Source organism: Aethalodelphis obliquidens, unplaced genomic scaffold (assembly GCF_003676395.1).
Source record: "Aethalodelphis obliquidens isolate GAN/ISIS:26980383/991018 unplaced genomic scaffold, ASM367639v1 scaffold3, whole genome shotgun sequence".
Classification (NCBI taxonomy): Eukaryota; Metazoa; Chordata; class Mammalia; order Artiodactyla; family Delphinidae; genus Aethalodelphis; species Aethalodelphis obliquidens.
The window spans coordinates 34328324-34350169 of record NW_020837947.1 but is presented as its reverse complement, the minus strand read 5'-3'; the positions used below and the strand labels follow the sequence as shown (position 1 = coordinate 34350169).

General features: G+C 38.0%; 1 protein-coding gene and 1 long non-coding RNA gene across 6 annotated transcripts in view; one reads left to right on the top strand and one right to left on the bottom strand.

The window, feature by feature from the left end:
• ECHDC1 (ethylmalonyl-CoA decarboxylase 1) overlaps window positions 1–13368 on the bottom strand; it is a 42944-nt gene extending 29576 nt beyond the window's left edge. For 3 of the 5 annotated variants that reach the window (XM_027086900.1, XM_027086925.1, XM_027086935.1), the window contains exons 1-2: window positions 13108–13288; window positions 2400–2447 (exon numbers count right to left, since the gene is read on the bottom strand). The gene's annotated coding sequence lies outside the window, so the exon portion shown is untranslated. The other 2 variants (XM_027086906.1, XM_027086916.1) reach the window with 2 other exon arrangements.
• On the top strand, window positions 5068–12940 carry LOC113609555 (uncharacterized). Its single transcript, XR_003428680.1, has 3 exons — window positions 5068–7894; window positions 12160–12238; window positions 12327–12940. It is a non-coding gene; the product is annotated as an uncharacterized LOC113609555 (long non-coding RNA).
• Window positions 13369–21846: the final 8478 nt, after the last annotated feature.

The window sequence follows — 21846 nt, the reverse complement described above, 5'->3', positions numbered from 1 at the left end:
CAAGTTGCTTTTTAAACCATAGGTAGCTTGAAATTAACCATGGTAAAAGTATTAGCAAACTCTGCATATCAATCTCTCCCCGCCCCCCCCCACAGCCATTTTCCGGGTACACCACTGGTCATAATGATCACATCTGTTCATTTATTTCACTTTAAAAGATACTGCCTAAGAGTTTTCACATCCACAGCTAGTGAACGTTCCAGTTGTTCCACAACCTTGTTATCACTTGCCAGTGTCTTTTTTTTCCTTTCTCTCCATTTTAGGCATTCTAGAGAGTGGTATATCATTGTGGTATCACTTTGCATTTCTATGATGTCTCATGAAGTCAAGCTCCATTTTCATATGCTTGTTATTTGCATATCATCTTTTATAAAGTGCCTCTTCAAGTTTTCTTGCTCATTTTTTTGCCTTTTTAGTACTAATTTGTTGGAATTCTTTTATTCATTTGCCTACAGTTTTTATTAAAACTCGTAAGACAACAAATTCTACATTTCCATCTCTAGTTGAGACCTTATGCCCAAGTCCTCCTAAATCAAACAAAAATCTACTTCCTTACTCCTCACCTCTAGATGTACCACAGGTTTCTCAAAATCACTGTTTAAACCTAACTCACAGTTTTAAAACCTGTAACTACTTTATTCCTTCCCTTAACTATCCACAGTATCCTCAACCCAGAAAGCCACAGCGGAAAACCCAATCTCCTTCGCCACCTTCATTTCTCATATGCAACCTTTTGTATTTTTCTCATCCTTTACTTCCTCTATGACTAACATAGTTCAAACCTATGTACCTGGATGAATACAGTGGGCACCAATTAGTTGTATACTACACCTTAAAATCAGAGCTATCTTTCTACTGTATGCCCCCAGAAGTACAAATCTTCACAGACATTTTCAAAGAAATTGAAAAGATTTAAAATTAGTCCTTCTCAGGACTTGAGCATGAACCTAAAAAATGAACCTGAAGAGGAAATAAAGTGATTAAGGTGGGAAAATTTAGGTCTATGGGAAATGAAAGGGATGGGGGGGGGGAAATACAATGTTTTTGCTAATTAAAAAGTACGAAATAGTTATGAAAAAACACAAGGATTTTGGAGGCTTCCTAAATTATCAACTAAATATAAGTATCAAGTTCTCTCAGGATTCTCTTAGCTAGCAGAGGAAATCTACACTAAAAATTTCAGAAGTTATTGAGAAATTACAAGCAATGGGGCTAGAAATAAATTAAATTAGCAAAACTTATATTCTCAGGACAAGATATATATGTATATTTATATGTATGCTCACGACTCCAGCAATGTGCAAAAAAGCCCTCTCATCCCCAACCACTGTTTTTTCTTTTTTATCTCCCCTTTCACTATCCCTAGATTCAAGTTCAGTGATCAAAGTCTGTGGGAAAAATAAGGTCAAAATATATCATTCAAAATGAGCTTGGAAGCCTTCCTTGCTTTTTAAAAGACAAATTGCAAAAAACATACATAATAACTAGATTAGCAATTAAGATAAATCTTTTAAAACAGGACAGTATTCTTTCTTGGATTATTTAAAGTAAATAGCTTCATTCTAAGAATAAAAAATGGTTGAATAGTTTCTTTGCATAAAAGCCATTAAGTAAATTACACCATGTGTATATAGGTTTTTATAGCCAAGAAGTTCAAAGGACTGGGATCCTAGTATATAAACATACATGCATATGATAAGAGCATTTGGTAAGATATAATTGGTAACAATTCAATTGGTATTTATTGAGTTCCTATTTAGTGATCTCCCCTTTGCTAACTAGCTATTTCAGAGAGAAAAAAAAAGTATTTTTAGTTTTATCAAAGAAACAAAATACATACACACTCAGCAATAATATTCAACTCTCTAGTTGAAAACAGAACAAAATCCCTCCTTTTATTAAGCTCTATTAGAGACCTGCATCAAATTTAAAATATAGCCATAACTTCATAAAAGGATTTTTTTCTCTTCACCAATAAACTTTTATCACGAAGTCTAAGAATTTTCTATAGGCAGAAATGGATCCAAAGACATGAAATCAGTGCATGGGATTATACTTTATTTCCCTTCATTCTTTCCAAGTTTTAACATTCTAAGCAGAAGTAGAACAAAAATCAAGCAACATTCTAGTTCTGCTGGGGAGTAACCAAAGAAAGAAGTAAACTCAGATCAGCTCTTTTTTTGCAGTGTCTTGTGGCCAAAATATTGGCAGAGGGCTCTACTTTCAAAATACTCTCATCTTACATATTTCCAGAGTATCAGTTCTTCACCTGATTACGTTAGCACTAATCTATTAGAATGAAAATTATATAGTCCCACTACCCTCCCAAAACAAATCTAGAAAACAGACAAACAGAAAATAGGGCCCACATTTCCATTTTACAAGTAATGAAAGCTTACCTTTATGTGAAGCTTTCCTCTAGAGAGTGACCTGCTTACTGTCAAATTCTGAAACAACAGGAAAGCTCTTGAAGTTCTCGCTCTGCTTTTTCTCCATATAAATACATGTAATTTTTTAAAACAAATTATCAATTTATAAAAACTTTTAAAACTTGAGACACTGTTTTAGGTAACTAAATAGCCGCCTAGAATCACAAGTCTTTTGAATAGACAAGAACATACTTTACATAAAGGCTCTCGGATGAAATCAAAACATTTATGAGGTTATATGAAACTGCGCGACACTACTATTCATGTATTACTTCTATAAAAGATTGCTTTCATTTACTTACTTTGAAATCAGGTTGTATTACAGTTAGCCAGAATGAAAATAAATGTAGACATTAAGAATGAAGAAAGCTAACCTAACATACTTTTGAAAAAGTAAGGTTTCAGAATGAATGTGTTGTAGTTCTTAACCTAAGTAAACCATACATTTGAAAAAGTAAGGTTTCAGAATGAATGTGTTGTAGTTCTTAACCTAAGTAACCTAAGTGTTGTAGTTCTTAACCTAAGGTATTTCTTTTTGTTGTTGCCTTTCTTTAAACTCTTCTTATGCTCTTTTCACTATATGCATGTATGCTACATTTCTCACTAAACATTTTTTTAACTGAAGGATATCATTCCAAATTTAGAGGGGATGGTCTCTACCTTTGCTAGTGATCTCTCCCAACCTTCTAAACTGCCAATTTCAAGACTAGTTTTCTAAGTACTCTGTTTTTTGCATAGAAGATATTTAATAAAGAACACAAATATTGCCATTGGTGGCCACATAGGTGTCTGAAGGTTCTGGCAGGTCTGACAACTGAGCAAGTGTCCTTATTAAAGGTAATGATATTTCTTAAAAATTGATGTACAGCCAGAAACCAGATAAGAAAGAATTAGAGATGAAGCTCCTGCCTCCAGTAAATTCAAAAACGCTTATGGGTAGGGACCACATCTTATTCATGGCTTTAGCATACAGAGCTTTACATTTAATATTTGCGGTACTAAATGATACCTAACGTGGTTATTACCATACAGGGATTACTGTACCTAACCATCATTTCCCAAACTAAATAAAAGATCTCTATTTGCCATATAGAAAAAGTTTATTTCATTGTTGGAATTCTAGGAAATGCAAGTCCAGGATATGTAGCTACAAGTGCTCAAGGGTATTACAGTCAGCCAGAGAAGGAGATCTCCTTTTCACTGGCCCCTGGTCAGTTTGATCCAGGACCACGACTCCACCGTCAGTCCTAGCTTAGGAGCCCCTGCTCCTTTTCACAAAACAGACAAGAGCTTTGGGTCTGATATTTTTTTTCTTTTCATGTTTACAAATTGGGTTTGCATACAACACAATCTCTATTGGATCATTAATGAAAATACTAACACTTTTTAAGAAATGATGGTAAGTAATAGATAACAAAACATCGCTCTACCTATTTATAATGTCTGTAGTTGGTAATACATATTTTACAAGGGTCTGGTTAGTAGTATTCTTCATACTTTAACTATATAACCAGATTTCCCTCACAAGGGTTAGGACTAGCCTGTTACATTCTCTAACTTCCTAGGAATGAAAGGCAATTTACCCAGTGAGTACTGAGGTTAAGACCATGTCACAACTAAGACCCGGTGCAACCAAAATAAATAAAAATTAATTAATTTTAAAAAAGACCTAGTAACTGTTCGTGGCAAATTTAAATGGGGAACCCATGACGACCTATTTGCCCTACCTTCCCCACTCCTCCTTCAAAGGAAGATGCTATCGGTTTTGAGCCAACGACATTCAAAGTACCACAGCTTTCTGTAGAAGGCAACAGAGTGAAACTGTTTCCATTGGCACTGCTGCCACTTTGGATTTCTTTGTTCTCATCTCCCTCCTTTCCTCCTTTTCCTCTCTACTGGGTTCTCTCTCTCCTCTCCTCTCTTTCTTTTTCAGCTTGTGTGGTACATGGAAGCGGGGGCTGCCTTTATCTTCGGAAGGCATCTGAAGAAGGTTAAAGGCAGTAGGGCTCAGGGTTCCTTAGGCCTGCTTCTAGTCTAAGAAAAATAAGCTCTCAAGGTCACCTGCCAGATCAGTTCACAAAACTGAGAGGTCTACATAGAGGGTCAGAGCAAAACACAATATGACCAAGCTTGCTTTTGCCTAGAATATGCTCTATGCATGTTTTGCCCCTGGGGATAAGTCATATATAGAAGAGACCACTCAATGGAAAATTCAGTTGGGGCAGAGGTCTCTTCCACATTGACCATGACTTCAGTATAAAAGAATTGTGCCAAAGAAACTTGATGAGAACTTAAATGACTATTTAAAAAAATAAATAAATTTCCCTGTTTTCCATAGTATTCTGTTTAGGGAAAAGAATAAGGAGTTAAACTAGAAAATAAGAAGGGGTAAGGCTTATAAAATCATTAGCATTTTTAAGTATTATGAAGGGATAACAGATTCAATAAACGTTATCCTCTTTCATTGTAAGGAGTCTGTCTGTTCTGTCTTCACACACTTCCCTACCTCCAATAACCAAAACAAGGGCAATTAGTATAGACATCATCAGATCTGTATCTCCTCATACTTAAATCATTACAAATTTAAATATTCATGTTACTAACATTTTTGCCTCATTGGACAACTCTGATATGCTGATTTTTCCGTGGAAACCTTATAATAAAAACCTCATTATCCTTTTTCTCTTTTGATTCCATATTTTTTTTCTTTTCCCCCCTCACTCTTGTCCCCCTTGCACTAACTCTCCTTTCTTTTCTCTTCTCCCCTTATATCCCCTTGTCTGTGCCACACACTAGTACCAGAGAAACTCAAGGGCACTGCTTAAGCCTATTAGATTTGCTGATCTCAAGTTTAGGGATCCAATTCTTGACATTTGAAATAGCCTATTATGGATACTTTCATCCCAATTCTAAACTCAGAGATTAAATTAGACAGTAGTTCAGTACTTAGAAGATGACAAGGTGTAAACCACTATTAAACTACCATATTATCTGAAAGTATAAGTGAACAAACAAGGGCTGAGATTCTGGTCTTTTATAAGCATGTAGTTAAGCAATCGGCATTTTGGATTTGTCCCAGGATCAGAGGCAACGAAAAGGTTCGGAGGCATTTTTGATTTTATAAATTTTCTTCAGGACAAAAAGTATGTTTAAAACTCATCCTGCAGGATGGTTTGCTGTCCTACCACAAGCAGATTCAGCCCAGCTGAACAAGCTCACAACCATACCATGGGAAAAGGAAAAGAGAAGAGAGCCCTGTGTACATCTGAGATCAAAGGTTTCACTTTCTCCACTTTTGTTTTAAAGTTCTTCAAAGGTGATCAAATAGCTCCCTTCCCTGCACAGGATCTAAGCTAGCTGTTCTCTTAGAAGGCATAACCCGTTTTACCATGTGTTGAAACTGCTACATCTAGACAATAAACACAGACGCATACTTAGTAAGAAAACAATTAGCTTAACGCAGGGAGTAAACAAAAAATCAAAACTATTCTACTTTAGACTGTCAGTATATGACCTGTTTCTCGTATTTTAGTTTGGTTTTAGGCTGTCATTTATTATCCTACCTTTCAAGGTTAATTACGTGCCACACATACCCTTCTTCCTCTCAGCCAACATGAACTTCTTTCAGTTTTTCAAATCCTTCAGGTGTTCTCTTCATTCCAAGCCTCTGAATACGTGCTTCCCCCACCCATTACACTTTTTTCTTCCTCAGACTCCAAGTCATCTCCTTTAATACTCTAAACTATACCAAATACTTTTACTCTCTGTTCTCACAATATTTATATCCTTTATTAACCCTCACTCACGCTTTCCTGTAATGACTTCTTTAACCAAATCTTCCCACTAGATTTAGCTGTAAGAGGGCACTTGCAATGCCTAGTACAGTACTTGACAAATACTATTCACCAGTAATAATTTGGCACACAATGCTTGAGAATCCATAATGCCATACAAGGCTTAAGAAGCTGTCCACAAACCAACTCTACCTACCCTGTTTATTATTCCCACCATTCACCCTGTTTCGGTTCCATTCTTCCCTGCAAGCTGGTCTCTCCTCTTGGAATGTTGATCACTGCCTGTGCCCCAACTAACTGAGATCTGCTCATCTTTCAGATCAGACCAATAAAATATCAAGAAAAGATCCTCTGTTTTATTACCATGCTCCTCCCTCCCCCAGCAGATTTCGCAGTTATATGTGTGTGTAGCATTAAAAGGATTAATGAGGCTCAAAAGAATTCTAGAATGAAAGAACATTTACCAAAAATGAGTTAGTCATTTTTGCTGTTGTCGAAAAGTTGGCTGCATGAAATGAAGGATGCAAATTTTACTTAAGCAAGATAATTTAATACAGGTAGTGAGAAGGACAATTACAGAGTTCCCAGGGAACATTACCTACTGTTGAAATCAATTTCTAGGCCCAAAATAGAGCTGTTCCTGCCATGGGTCCCACATCAGCAAACCAAAACTTAGACAACCTCCATTAGATAACTTTCTGTATAAAGGCTTTATCCCTCCTGTGAGCACTCACTCACTTAGCATTTGGCCCAACTCGTTTGGAATCAGGCTGTTCCTATTGGAACTGTGCTGATATTTGACCTGCAGACTGTTTAGGAATTTTCTTTTGCTCTAGGAAAAAAACCTGAGAAATGGGATCCCAGTAATCTACATGTTGGAGTTCGCCCCCTGCCCTTTCAGGGACTCTGGACAGTACTACATTTAAAAATTGCAGTCCTACCTCATGCACGTTTCAAACGAAGAAAGAAAGACATGTCCTCTGAGGTCTCTCTCTCCCCTCCTCCAATTTTCTTTGTCTCAGGCCCTGCCTCCAGTGCCGGCTTCCTCCTTCCCTTCTCCAAGATGGGTACTAACACGGTTCAGATAGTGGGAGTCTCTGCAATAGGTCTTTTTTTAGGCCTTTTGAGAGATACCCACTCTTCCCTCCTTAACTTCCTCTGCCCCCTATTCATTTATTAGGCCAAGACTTCTTAGAAAAGTATCATGCTGGGATTTCTTTCTCCCCAAAAAGGAAATAATAATTCCAGAATTTGACAGTAGATAAATAAGCCTTCAAAGCAATAAACTCATTCCTTGTAATACCCCTAGTTTACCTGTGAGAAAACCCGAGGCCAGGGATGGAGCTTTGTCCAGAACCTCTGAACAATAAATAACACCATTATCCCTCAGTACCCTATTGTTCCTAATCCCTACAAGCTACTGACATCCATTCCTACTGAGATCAAATTTTTTGATAAACTCTTCTATTCTCTACTTTGTTATACTATGTAGATAATCTGTTTCTCTGCCCCCCTTCTCAAATTTCTTCACAGAAAAACAGCATCCACCTGTTAAAATGTTTGACCTTAAGGGGATGTGATGTCTCCAAAGAAAAACTGCAGTTTGCTCAAACCCAGGTTCAATATTTAGGACACCTGATCTCGAGGACAGTGGAATGCATTCTTTAATAGGTATGCAGAAATTTCTAAAAAGACAAGAGGACTCCGAAAAGACAGCTCTAAGAGGATCCTTACAGTATGCAATTAAACAGGTTAACTTAGTCCATCTGCCAGAGATACAATTTGGATCCAAATATTCTCTTTGAGTTTTGTACCAGGCTATAAGATCTCTGTGTCTGTCTGTGTGTTATGTGCGTCCATATATGTGTTATAGATGTGTTCTTTTTATACCTCCAGATGGTACTGCCAAAATTAATTTATAAAAACAGTTCTATTTAACTGGCCTAAAAAAATTAAGTACTTATATAAATTAAATTATCAGAAATATAAGAGAAACTCAAACAGATGCTTTTGTGGTTCATGTGATCTGGGAAAATATCGGGCATTAAAGCTAGTTTAAATTTGTTAGTCTAATTGAAACAGGAATGTCTTTAGAGTTATCAGCATTAAATATAATACTTTTATTCTACTTGGGTTTACTAGTCAAATAAGTTCATGTTATCTCTGTTGCAAGTTTGTTAGAAAAAAAATTTGCTTGAGTTGATGGCTGACTTTGTCTAATGTCTCATGAAGTTTTTGTGAGCAATTTAAACATAAATGCTGGGAACAAATAATTCAGATAGATGAAAATGGGGTAAGAGTGTTTAGGTGCAATAATTATGTTTTATGATATGTGTCCTTAAAAAAAGTAGCATACTCAAATCTTTATTGAATGTCTGGATCATTCTCCAAACATGATAAATTACTAAAACATTAATTACCGAACACAGATCTATTGCTTTTGGCTTTCTATTTTAGAGAAACCAAAGTTAAATTTTTGTCTTTTAGTAACCATGTCTTGTGTCACACTGAAAGACTGTACTATTTAAAATGGCATATACCTTTGGAAACTAGAAAATACATTTATAAATTTGCTACTCTAAAATTGCTTACTTCTTAGTTTTCACTAGAAATCAAAGTTTCTAAGGGTTATATATTCTGATTAATAAATATGATTAAAGCTACTAGAAATGATAAGGAAAACATCGCTGTATGCAAAGGAAGTAGTTTTGTCCTGAAGTAAAATAGTTGCCAGAATAAAAAGGAAAGGATAAGACAAAATCTGAATGTAAAGAGAAAACTGTAGAAGGGTTTGTGAAGCAAGAATCTTTTGAAAGAAATTTTATACGCAATAAATTAGGATAAGATTAAATATACTTGCTATAAGGGTTTTAAAAGTAAGCTTTAATATCAATAGTGTACTTATGTAAAACTGGAACTTAATTTTCTTTCAGCTGCTGAAAGGACATAGTTTGCTTGGGCTATTGGTCTGCTCCTGATAAGAGATTGTGAAAGGTTTTTCCTTACTTTTTTGTGTTTTATCAAAATTATCTCCTGTGCTTTTCTAAAAAGCTGTCTTTTTTATAAAGAAGAGCTAAGGGTTTGGTTTGGTTTTTTTTGTTTTGCAGCTATGTAACCTTCTCTATTTGTCTTTTGAAATCTTTTTGTCATTTTGATTAAATAGATACTTGGTGTTTTGTAATCTTCAGTAATCTTATTTGGTCAAATGTCCAAAACCTTTTGATATTTTTGAAACACTTCCCCAAAATCAAACTCTAAATTAAGTCGTTTTGACCTGAAAATAACTTTGGGAATCTCCAGACGGCCCCTGGGACTTCTCAGAGGACTTGTTCTCTCTTCTTATAAAAAGGGAGATGTTAATCAGGTTTATCTGATATGTCAGATTATATGGGAAGCTTTGTCAAATAAATGATGATAAACTTTCTTAGGTTATGTTGTATACGTGAATGTTATTAAATGTTCTAGAGATTGTATGAAAATTCCTATGATTCTGATGTGTCCTGGCATAATGTTATCAGCCATGATTTTAAAGATGTAGTCATAGAAATAACCAAATTGACTTGTCAATTACATCATAATGAACCTTCATCAGATCTTTAATCATTACTATTTTTAAGTCTTTTGTCAGTTATAGACAGTTGTTGTTTTACTCTGGTGCTTTTGCAAATATCATTTCTAGTACCTTTCATCGCAGAAAAGATCCTGACAAATACTCTAGAAGGCAGGTGTTAGATAACTGTAAGATATTACACAGAACTAGATTTAAAGGACCTTTTTCTTCCTCTCCTTTAAGAAAATGTATCTTTGGGCTTCCCTGGTGGCGCAGTGGTTGAGAGTCCGCCTGCGGATGCAGGGGACACGGGTTCGTGCCCCGGTCCGGGAAGATCCCACGTACCTGGGCCTGTGAGCCATGGCCGCTGAGCCTGCGCATACGGAGCCTGTACTCCGCAACGGTAGAGGCCACAGCAGTGAGAGGCCCATGTACCGCATAAAAAAAAAAAAAAAAAAAAAGAAAACGTATCTTTGTAACAAAGGTTAAAATATTTATTTTTTTTCTCCCGTCCTGATCCCTCCAGAATTCAAAAACTTAAGTATGTTTTTCATGACAATATGTGTACTTGCATAAATTCAATGAGAATCTGTTCTCCTCATAACAAGACACAACTGGAAATATTGGCTATATTACCAAGGCTTCGGCTGGATTATCATATTCAAGAAAGACGTACATAGACAGATATGACCAGACAGCTTTAAGGAACTTCTCAAAAATAATAAATAAATCAGCCTGGTACCTTGCTTACAAGATTCCAGCAAAACAATTTTGAAAAAGAGCTTATATGGTCAATCACCATTCTTGCTGCATTTATGTAAATAATCAAACCAAGTTTAATACCAACAAATTAGTTTTACTATGATTATCTTTGATAAAAGTAAGGACAATCATAGAAAAATCATGTTTGCACTTACGTAGCTATCAATTATCTCCAAGGTTTTGTCATATACCTGCACACTGGACTGGATCCTAAATTCTTCTAGTCTCCAATAATGTCTGGCTACTCCTCTCCAGACTAATGTTTTCAATTTTCTTCCACTCTTCTGATTTGAAATCAGTAAGAACAAAGACTGCCTTGAATCCTCTTGGAAGGGACTATACCAGGTCCTCCTCACTACCTAGAAGGCAGCCAAACTTCAGGGACTCGAACCTTGAGTACACATCTCACAGCTAGAGAAGACCGCACCTGACATGTGGTCCTACACAAACACTGGAAACCTCCAAATCGAAATGACTAGGAAGAGAAGCAGCTGACAACGGAGGCATACAGCTTTCCAAAGATGACCTGACCAGGCCTGTATACCCTTTTTCTCACTGTTGCTTTTTTTTCACTCTCTCTCTCTTTCACAGAAAGACAATGCCCTTGTTTGTATTTCCCAAATCCTCTTCTTTTGATTATGGCCTTTCAGAAACTACCTCATCATGACCCCATAACAAATTAGTCTTTTCACCTGCATTTTGGGTTTTTTTTTAAGAGTTAGAAGGTTCAGAATTCACTGAAGTCTTACTTTCATCTGGACTATTAATTTTTTCGGGATTCTTACCTAGATTCATGGTCTTCGAATTTGCAACCTTACAGGCTGTCTTACTGGATAACACACTTGGTTCTAAACAGCTCTTTTGGGATAACAATACTATTTTAATATGTCTTTGAAGTTCTGCTGTTTTTGCAAACAGCTCATAAGCTATTGCTCCATACTTATTCCTGCCCTGTCTTCCCAACATGCTCGGTTAATTCTTTCAGTTTATGCTGTTGCTGTATTCACTGTTCTATTTTCTCTTCAATACAAAACAGAAGCCTCCCATTGATCCATTTTACTAAGCCTTCATGGCCACCTTGAGTGGGAACTTCCAGGAGGCATACATGACTCCATGTCTGCCTCTGTAGGAAGGGCCTTTTTTCCCTCAGGTCCGAGTAAGTGCCAAAGAAAACATGATTAGAGCAGCAGAAACTCAACTGCGTGGAAGAATTGAGGAGAAAGAGCACTGGTTGCAACAAGTCTCACCTGACCCTCCATGATTTGTTCAGCTGGCTACCCGCAGGCCTAAGGTCCTAGTTTAGACCATCATAAAATTTGGAGTTATGTTACTTTTTTTTTTTTTTTTTTTGCGGTATGCGGGCCTCTCTCTCACTGCTGTGGCCTCTCCCGTTACATGCAGGCTCAGCGGCCATGGCTCACGGGCCCAGCTGCTCCGCGGCATGTGGGATCTTCCCGGACCGGGGCACGAACCCGCGTCCCCTGCATCGGCAGGTGGACTCTCAACCACTGTGCCACCAGGGAAGCCCTGGAGTTATGTTACTTTTAATTCCGGTTTGTATAACTATTTTAAGTTCTGTATTTTGTTTCCTGTAAAACCTTTGTAAAACTGATGTGTCCAACAGGTAATGCTGGCTCAACATTTCAAAATGATCAGAATGGTCTGCAACGCTTATGACCTTAAGAAGACACAGACTTTAGATGGTAAGTGCCTGAGATTTCTCCCTCCTACTCCTCCTTGTTACTTGAACATGACCTCAGTCGTTTCCAATCTGTGCACTTTCCCTTTAAGGTGGGACACAACACCCAGGAAAAGTCCTGGCACCAAGGGACAAAGGCCACTGAAGATGGAAAACCTGACTCTTGATCAGCGATGCTTTCAGAGAAAAGCAGAAAATGCCAAACTGAATAGAGGAAACCTCATTTAAAATAGCTGGGAGTCCAGAAGGGGGAACCCTCACACACTACCACAAGAAGCATCAACTACTCCCGTTAATTACATACTCCAACAGCAAAGCATCATTCACAGACCTACTAGGAGGGAAGATTTCCTGTTCACCCAGCAAATTTGCCTAGGAGGAACCATCACCACCTGAACTCTCACTTTCTACCAGGGGACTTTCTTCAGAACAACCCCTCCCAATTTCTTCCTTTTTCCCTGTAACAGAATGGGCCTCTCCTTTGTTTGCTGAACTTATCTATGGCTTTTCCTCTAGTTCGCTTGTCTCGAATTGCAATTCCTCTGCTATTCCCAAATAAGCCCATTTTGCTGGTAAAATAAACAGCTGTTTTATTTTTACCTTAAAAGCTTCATGCCTTTCACCTTATTTTGCATGTCTCCAAAAGGAGACTGCCCACTTCATGTCAATGTGAACTTAAACTGTATCACCTAAATTATTTTCTTTAGTCGTTTTTTTTTTAACACTGCTGAGAAGAGGGCCTGGAAAGTATTCAGCATTTAAATTAGTGCACTGAAATCAGGTCTCCCTATTCTTTTGAAAACGTTTATGTCAGCTGTTTCTCCACTCTCCCAGGAAAGTTCGACTCGTCTTTTCCTATCACCCTCCGCTCACCAGGCAAAGGCCTCTGCGTCGCTGTGCGCTGCGTCCCCACGCCCAGCAGAGGGCAGCGGGCCTGCGGGGCGGCTTCACACGGACCGCGCCGCCGAACCCCCGCGGCTCGCCGTCTGGAATCCCTGTGGAGAAACACTAAAGTCCGTTACGCAGAGACAGCTAGGGTCCTCTCCTAGACGGTACTTACTTAAAGTGAAGCTCCTACGGCCACAAAGTCCCGCAGCTCCCAGAAGCGCCGACTTCCCCTTCCGCCCCGCCGCGCCCCCATTCCGCTCCGCCCAGATCCTCTTCCGTTTCCCCGCCCCCGACCTGCAGCGCCCGTTGCCTTCTGATCTTCCGCGGCCCGTTACCTATATTACGCGTCGGCTCTTTCTCCCGGCGATCCTGTCCCCAGACCCAGGAGACCCCGTTGTTGGCCGGGTGCTCGTGTCGTGAGTGAGCCCTGAAAGCGGGCTCCTATCTGCCGAGCTTCGCGACGCAGGGCCGGGGCTGGTGCCCGGAAGCCCCGAAGTCCTGCGCTGTTTCAGGCTCCTGTGTAAACGTGGAAAGAGTGAAGGAGAAGGACCAGTTTAGGAGAACTTCGAAACGGGAGGGGAGAGGAAGTTATCTAGGCTGTGCCTTCTTACACATGTCATCTGTGTTATTGAGTGGAGAGAAGGCATTTTTGTGTTTTTTGTTTTTGCCAGAAAGCATATGCACCGCGTGTAATAGCGTCATTGTAACGCTCAACAAGCTTAAAATTATTTGTCAATCCGAAGTGCTTTGGAAGGTAGCTGAAAAGGTGCTCAGGAGTTTGGAGGAAGGGGAACAAGTTTGGCAGCTAGTGAAGATTCATGGAAGGTAGCACAGAAGATGACAGTTATGCATTTAAGTACAGTGACTAATACGCTGGTAGACCAGTATTTCTTTTCTCTAATCGCACTTCACCCACAGATGTTCCTCTTCACCCACAGCTATGGACATATAGTTAGAGTAGATGGGAATCTGCAATGACGTGTCAGTGGTGGTAGGCAGTGGGCCTAAATAACGAATTCTATTGATATTTTACTTGAATTTCATGTTGAAATTCCCTCACACCCCCTGCACACACACACACGTGTACATTTGTAATTAGCCTTGATAAATTGGAATCTACTATGAGGCTAAGCCACAAAAAATTTATTTATTTAAGTGTCCTGAGAGGACAGGAAGGTGGGAGCTGGGAGGGCTGAGACCAGGATATCTGATACTTGCTTCCCATATCCTGTAGAAAAAGTTTTCTATTAAAAGAGCTAGTCTTTCACATTTTTTTTTATCTTCCAGTAGTGTTCTGGTTGCCCATCTGTATGAATAGCATTTCAGTGTATATTTACATACAACTTAGTGTAAAAATACCGTTTACTACAATAACCGTTGTGCCGAACTACAAGGTTAATGTGCTGTAATGTTAGCATGTCAGTGCCTAGTCTAACTGCTGGCTCAATCTGCAAATATTGGATGGCCATTTCTTTAATCATTTGAGTTTTCATAAAATACATGTCCAGTTATTCTTCCCCTCCTTCACTTGACTTGCTGTTAAACTGCGTTTCTTCCTTTTACTCCATCTCATGTTCTACGGTCAAGACTTTTCAGTATCTACTCTTCTGAGAGATTGGCTCAAAATAGCTTTCAGTCTTGAGGCACATAAAATTTTCTATGTCACAATTAGTTTTTTTCTGCATTTTTATAACAATTCCAAAAGACTTTTTGGACCTTAAAAAGTATTATGACCCAACTTTGTATCTGGATAGGTCACCATTCATCCCTTTCTAAAGAGTTTGGATGTCCAAGAAAAACCCAATTGAGAGATAAAAGTAGATATTTTTATCAAATATGAAAAGCATCAAGTGACTATAACTTCTATTTCTTTGCGATTTTCTTCTCTCCTCTGTCTCTTCCATGCCTTTCCCCTCTCCCTCTCTCTTTCCGACACTTCCTCACTTCCTAGATAGTAAGAGATATTCCCTCCCATCTATTTTTAAAAGAGTGTAATTCTCTGTTGGCATTAGAAAAAAATATGTTTTTTCTATTTAGGAATATAATGTTACAGTGCACATATGAAAATTTTAAAGAACAACAAAAACCTTCCCTAGTCCCATTCACAGAGATAACTGCTAATATTTGAATATATTCTAAAAATATAAATTGATATAGTCTATCTATAGCAATATCTATATCTGATGGCCATATGTATATATATGTGTATATACATATATATATATATATATATATATATATATATATAAAGGAATATTATTCAGCCATAAGAAAGAAGGGAAGTCCTGCCATTTGCTACAATATGAATGGATCTTGAGGGCATTACAGTAAGTGAAATAAGTCAGAGAAAAATAAATACTCTATGATATCACTTATTTGTGAAATCTAAAAAAGCCAAAGTCATAGAAAAAAAGCCAAAGTCATAGAAACTGAGACCAGAAAGGTGATTACAAGGGGCTGGGGGATGGGGAAAATGGGGAGATATTGGTCAAAAGCTACAAAATTTAAATTACATAGGATGAATAAATCCTGGAGATCTAATGTATAACATGATGACTATGGCTAGTAATACTGTATTGTATACTTGAAATTTGCTAAGAGAGTAGATCTTAAGTGTTCTCACCACACACACACACACACACACACACACACACACACGGTAACTGTTAAGTGATGGATGTTAATTAGCTTGATTGTGGTAATCATATCACAATGTATACATATATTAAAGCATCACATTGTATACATTAAGTATACAATTTTATTTGTCAATTATACTTCCATGAAGTTGGGGGGGGAAGGAAATAGGTTAATGACACCTTCAACTATTGCTGTTGAATTGTGTTTTTAAGTCTGTTTCTCCCTTCAATTTTGTAAATTCTTCCTGTATTTTGTGGCTCTAACTTTAGGTAAACATGTGGTTATGAATGTTTTATCTTCCTAAGGGTGACACTGTTATCATTTTTAAAGTCCCTCTTTGTCTCTTGTAACATTTTTTAAAAGTCCAATTTGCTTTATATCAGCATACACATTCCAGCTTTCTTATTGTTACTATTTACATGATATATATTTTTCCATCTTATTACCTTCAACCTATTTGTATCTATAAATACAAATTTGTCCACTCTCACAACATATACTTGGTTCTTGTTTTTTTTTTTAACCAGTGTCACAATCTCTGTCTTTTTATTGGATTGTTTAATTCACTCACATTTAATGTTATTATTAATATAGTTGATTTATACCTGCCATTTTACCTTTTTTTTTTCCTGTCTCATTTCTTTCTTTCCTTTATTTTTCCTTCACTTCTTAGTTTTGCATTAACGATTGTTTTCTCTTGTTACATTTTTTTTTCCTTTTACAGTTTTTTCATTATCTGGGGGTTATTTTCTTAGTGGTTGTTCTGGGGTTTGCCATATACATCTTACCTTATCAGAGTCTACTTCGATTTATACTAACTTAATTCCAGTAACATATAGAAATGTTACTCCTATAGAGTTCTTTTTTCTGCCTTTTGGTTCCATTATTATTATACATACTGCATTTATAAATGTTACTAACTGCACAGTACATTGTTATAAGTGTTAATTTATATAGTTGTATATCTTTTAAAAAAACTGAGAGAAGAAAAGAGCTAATGTATATTTATAGCATTTATTATATTAACCTTATTCATCATTTATGGTTCTCTTTAAGATTTGAGTTACCATCTAGTATCATAGCCTTATTCCAATACAGCTTTGCTCCCACCAATCTCCTCTGTGCTATTATTGGCAAATACATTACATTTCTATATGTTATAGACCTACTTCTATACATGCTGTTTTACATAATTGCTTTTTAAATCAACTAAGAGAAGAAAGGAGAAGCAATACACATTCAATGTTTTATCATTACATAATTATTTTATCAGTATCTTTTTTCTTTTTTTCATATGGTTTCCAACTACTGTCTGAGGTCACTTGCTTTCAGCCTGAAGAGTTTCTCCTAGTATTTCTTGTTAGTTGGATTCACTTACAATGAATTTTTTTCAGTTTTTGTTTACCTGACATTGTCTTTATTACAGCTCCATTGTGCTGCTTTCAAATTTTTCTCTTTAGACAAAGATGTCTTTAGACAAAAATGTCTTTGAACATTTAATTATCATGTTGCTGGGTAGCTCTCTTTGTGTGTTCCCTACTTGTAGTTTGTTGAGCCTCCTGGATGTGTAGATTAATGTTTTTTATCAAATATGAGAAATTTTCATGATTTCTTTGAATAAGTTTTTGCAGTTTTGTTTGCTTGTTTCTTTCTCTCTCCTTTCTCTGCTCTGGTAATCCTATTACGTGTATGTTGGTGAGCTTAGTGATGTTATGCGTTTCTCTTAGGCTCTGTTCATTTTTCCTTCATTCTTTTTGTCCTCTCAATTTTTTTGGATTGTATACTCTCTATCAACCTTTCTTTATATTTGCTAATTGTTTCTTCTGCCAGTTCAATTCTATGGTTGAGCCCTGTAGTGATTTTTCTTTTTTTGGTTATTGTATTTTCAATTTTAGAATTTCTATTTGTTTCTTTTTTGTAATTTCTCCTTTTTGATATTCTCTCTCTGGTGAGGCGTTATCATTGTACCTTCCTTTAATTCTTTAAGCATGATTTCCTTTGATTCTTTGAAGATATTTGTGAGAGCTGCTTTGAAGTCTGCTATGGTCAACATCTGGGCCCCCTCAAATAAAGTTTCTATTGCCTGCTTTAAAAAAAAAAAAAAACAGTGTGTGTGTCACCGTTTCCAATTTCTTGCGTGTCTCCTTTTTTTTAACTTTACATTTTAGATAATATATTGTAGTAACTCTGCATATGATTCTCCCCCACCCATTTGGTGCTTATCATTGTTTACTTGTTTATTTCTTTAGCTACTGGTGCTGCTATCTTAGTTTGAAGGCTCTGATGTTGCTCCTGAGAGAGTACTGCATAGGTTCCTGGGATGATAGTGGTTTTAGCAGGGCTTTCTTTGTTTCTTTCCCTGATCACACCCAGATGTTAGACTCCTTCAATTTCTGGCTGATCTGCTGTATTGTTTTATAGTGCCCTTGGGCATAAATTGCTCCACAGTTTGATGCAATTAAATTTGGGCCTCATTTTAGGGGTAGTGTCTGAAGCCAGTGTATGAAGATTGCTCTGACTCCAGGAGTGATTTTCTTGGGCATCTCTTTCCCTGTTTCCCTCTAGCAAACTTGCTGGCCAGCCTTTTAGCTTGGCGTTCTCACTCCCAACAAACAGCTCCATTGTTTCTAAGAGCACCCTTAGGTTTGACCTTTCCCACACTCTGTTTCATATAAAGTTAAATTATCTGGTAGAGCTTCAGAAATTTCTGTTCTAAAGGCCCATCTGTCCTCCTGAGGAAAAAAAATCTCTGACTTCTCTATGTATGGTATCTTTCCCTCAGGAGGAAGGCGCTAAGTGTAGGCAGTAGCCTCTGGTCCTCTTGGCTTGCCTCTCCTATAGTGAAACCTCCACCTCGAAATGAGCTAGCTTGAGAGAAATCAAGGGCCCAGTCTTCTCAGCCTACCGCACTTGTGGTAGAGCCTCTGGCCTATGAATTGAGGCTGGGTGAAAGAAGAGAGCCTCTGAGCTCTACTGCAGTCACCTGGAATTTAGCCTCTGCAAAATGTAGCAGGGGTATTTGATAAACACTGGCAGCCTGTCCCTTGCACAGCACTTAAGAGGAGAGGGAACCCTATGTTCTTGGTTGCACTTGTCTGGAATGAACTTTCTTTCATGCTGATGTGGAGCAAGGGACAGAGGGAACAGGTTGTGATTCAAATGGCCCAGATTCTCACTGTTCTTACTGAGTTTTAGTAGATTTTCTTGAATAAATGTTTGTTGTATGTCCTTAGGCCAATTTCCATATACATTAAAACGTCATGTTTTTTTAAAAATAAGTTTTACTATTTGTGCTTATTTGGTTGGGGACTGGGTCCGTGGAACTCCTCATGGTGCCATTCCAGAGGTGGGACTCCTGAAATAGGTCACCTTTGAGAGAGCAGCTTTAATTTAGGTGGGAAGAAGCAGTGCAAACGATTAAAAACTCAAAGGATGGTAATGAAGTGAAGGCAAAGGCTGGCTAGCAACTACTCTTTTAGATGTTTTGATGCAAGGTAGGGTAGCTATAAAATCATAGACAAGAAGTACAAGGGTGGAGAGGTTTCTTTTTGTTGTTTTTTTTTTTAATAAAGGCAATCTCTTAATAGTGGATTTTAGTGTTGAAAGTAGATAAGAAGTAACATGGCTTGACAAGGAGAAAAGACAGCTTTTCTCCCAGGTCAACAAGAGTGGAAAAGTTAATTGGGGAGGTTACTGAATATTTTTTGATGAGGGGAGTGGTGTGGCAATGTGTCTTGAGATGAAAAACAAGAAAGATAAAATAAATTGATGAGAGCTGGGTTTGATCTTCTCACTAAGGCACTGATTCCCAAAAGTGTATGCACTTTAGAATTTCCTAGTGTCATCTTTTGCCTCCATCAGAAGCATACCTTAACCCAAGGATTCACGTGTAAGCAGTTTATTGAAAGTAGCCAGGAACACAGGTGAGGTGATACAGAGAATTGAAGGAGGAGTAATTAAGCATGATACCACAGTGGGGGAAAAATGGAGCCTAATCCCCAGGGAAGCTCTAGAAGACAGTGTAAAACACGTGTGCAAAATTGTCCCATCCAGGGAATGTTGAGAGCTGGAGTATATGTTTTCCCACACCAGCGAGTCATTTTCCTGGCACTTCTGGCCTGCTGTGATCTCCAGCAAAGTGAGTTCAGGCAGCCCAAGATGTTGGAAGCAATCATGGTATGCATGGAAATTATGCATATTGATAGTGCCTCCTACACTAGGGAGTTTTTCAAACAAACCAGCCTGTGCCCTCTCTTCCCTTCACCCACCACCTTGCATTCTGACTACTCTTGTATACGGCACAATTGGGAGAGGTGCATGTAAATGTGTCTCCTTCGTAAAGATGGCCCAGTGATTAATAGCCTAAACTTATTGGTTCAAGACCATAGAAATTAAATGAGAAAAAGCTTCCATTGAGACTGAACAAGGCCGTGGTGGGACTGGGAGACAAGGGGGGAGAGAAAAATACTCTCTCAGAAATATGATTCTGAATCCACAAGAAATGAATTAAAAGATTTCTGGGGGCTTCCCTGGTGGCGCAGTGGTTGAGAGTCCGCCTGCCGATGCAGGGGACACGGGTTCGTGCCCTGGTCCGGGAAGATCCCACATGCCGTGGAGTGGCTGGGCCCGTGAGCCATGGCCACTGAGCCTGCGCGTCTGCAGCCTGTGCTCCGCAACGGGAGAGGGCAAAACAGTGAGGGGCCCGTGTACCACAAAAAAAAAAAAAAAAAAAAGGATTTCTGGGGGACTTCTCTGGAGGTCCAGTGGTTAAGACTCCGTGCTCCCAATGCAGGGGGCACGGATTCGATCTCTGGTCAGGGAACTAAGATCCCACATGCTAAGATCCTGCATGCCACACCACACGGCCAAAATAAAGAAATAAAAAATAAATTTAAAAAAAAACAGCAAAAGATTCCTGGAATTGAGGTAAAAATTGCAAGAATTCATATGATTCAGGATCATATTTGACATACAGGAACATTAGGCATTCTAAGGAAAGAAGGGGATGAGTGTAGCAGTTACCAAGGTTTATGACCTGATTTTGTAAGTTGGTGAGAGGTTAGAGTCTAGGGACTCAAAAGTGCTGGGAAAAAAGGGCAGAGTTGAGATGTGCAAGCATGAAATTAGGCTAAATAGAAAAGTAAGAGAAGCCAAAAGGGGCTCTAATGTGCTGAAAAGATACAGAAGGGGAAAGGACACCAGAGGTCTTCCTGAAGAGTAAATGCAACAACTATGAGAGGAAACAGAGCAGGAGGAAAGGATTAGACAGAAGTGGAGTCTTGAGATTTAATCTTCGAAGGGGAGCAATTCAGAGCTGTAAGACTGACTGAAATGAAGTGGAGATAAAAGGTTTTGGAAATATGGAGCTTGAGAAATTATGAGGCTAGACTTTCTGATGAGTCATTTATATACATATATAACAGCAGGAGATGAAAGGAAAAAGAAAGTTCTCAGCCTAGTATTAAAGGTGTGAAAGGAGATGATATGGGATGTTGGGATGTTTCATAACCAGGAGATGTTGCAAAAAGATTCAGAAAATTATGCATCACATATCAAAATTATTTTGATATTTGACACAGAGGCATACTCTGTCTTATTTAGTATTACCCACAACATTAGTCTTTCTGATTCACACAGAAGAAATTCAACCAAGAATAAATTCTTTAGTTTCAACCATTGTTTTAAGATTTACTAATTGGAATAATAACTTTTTGAATTTTATAGTCGGCTCCCATAAAGCATTTGCTCTGATATGGAAACAGTAGGTTCAGTCTTCAAACTGTGAAGGCATGTCGGGAAGTGATCTTTAAATTTCAGTGGTTGCATTCAACAACCTAATTATTTCAGAATTACCAGTTAAGCAATCAATTACTAAAGTGGAGCCTGCATAGCAACATGATTTCAGGACCTTTCACGTCCTAAGATGCCTTGTTCTAGGCACTGAAGATCAAATAGTGAACAAGATAGACATGGTTGCTGGTGTATAGGAGGAGAAGGCGATGACATTGAAAGAAGAAATAGGGGTTTCTTTCTATAGAAGTTTCTACATCGGTTTATTCCAAATGGCTGTAAAAAGATGAACAC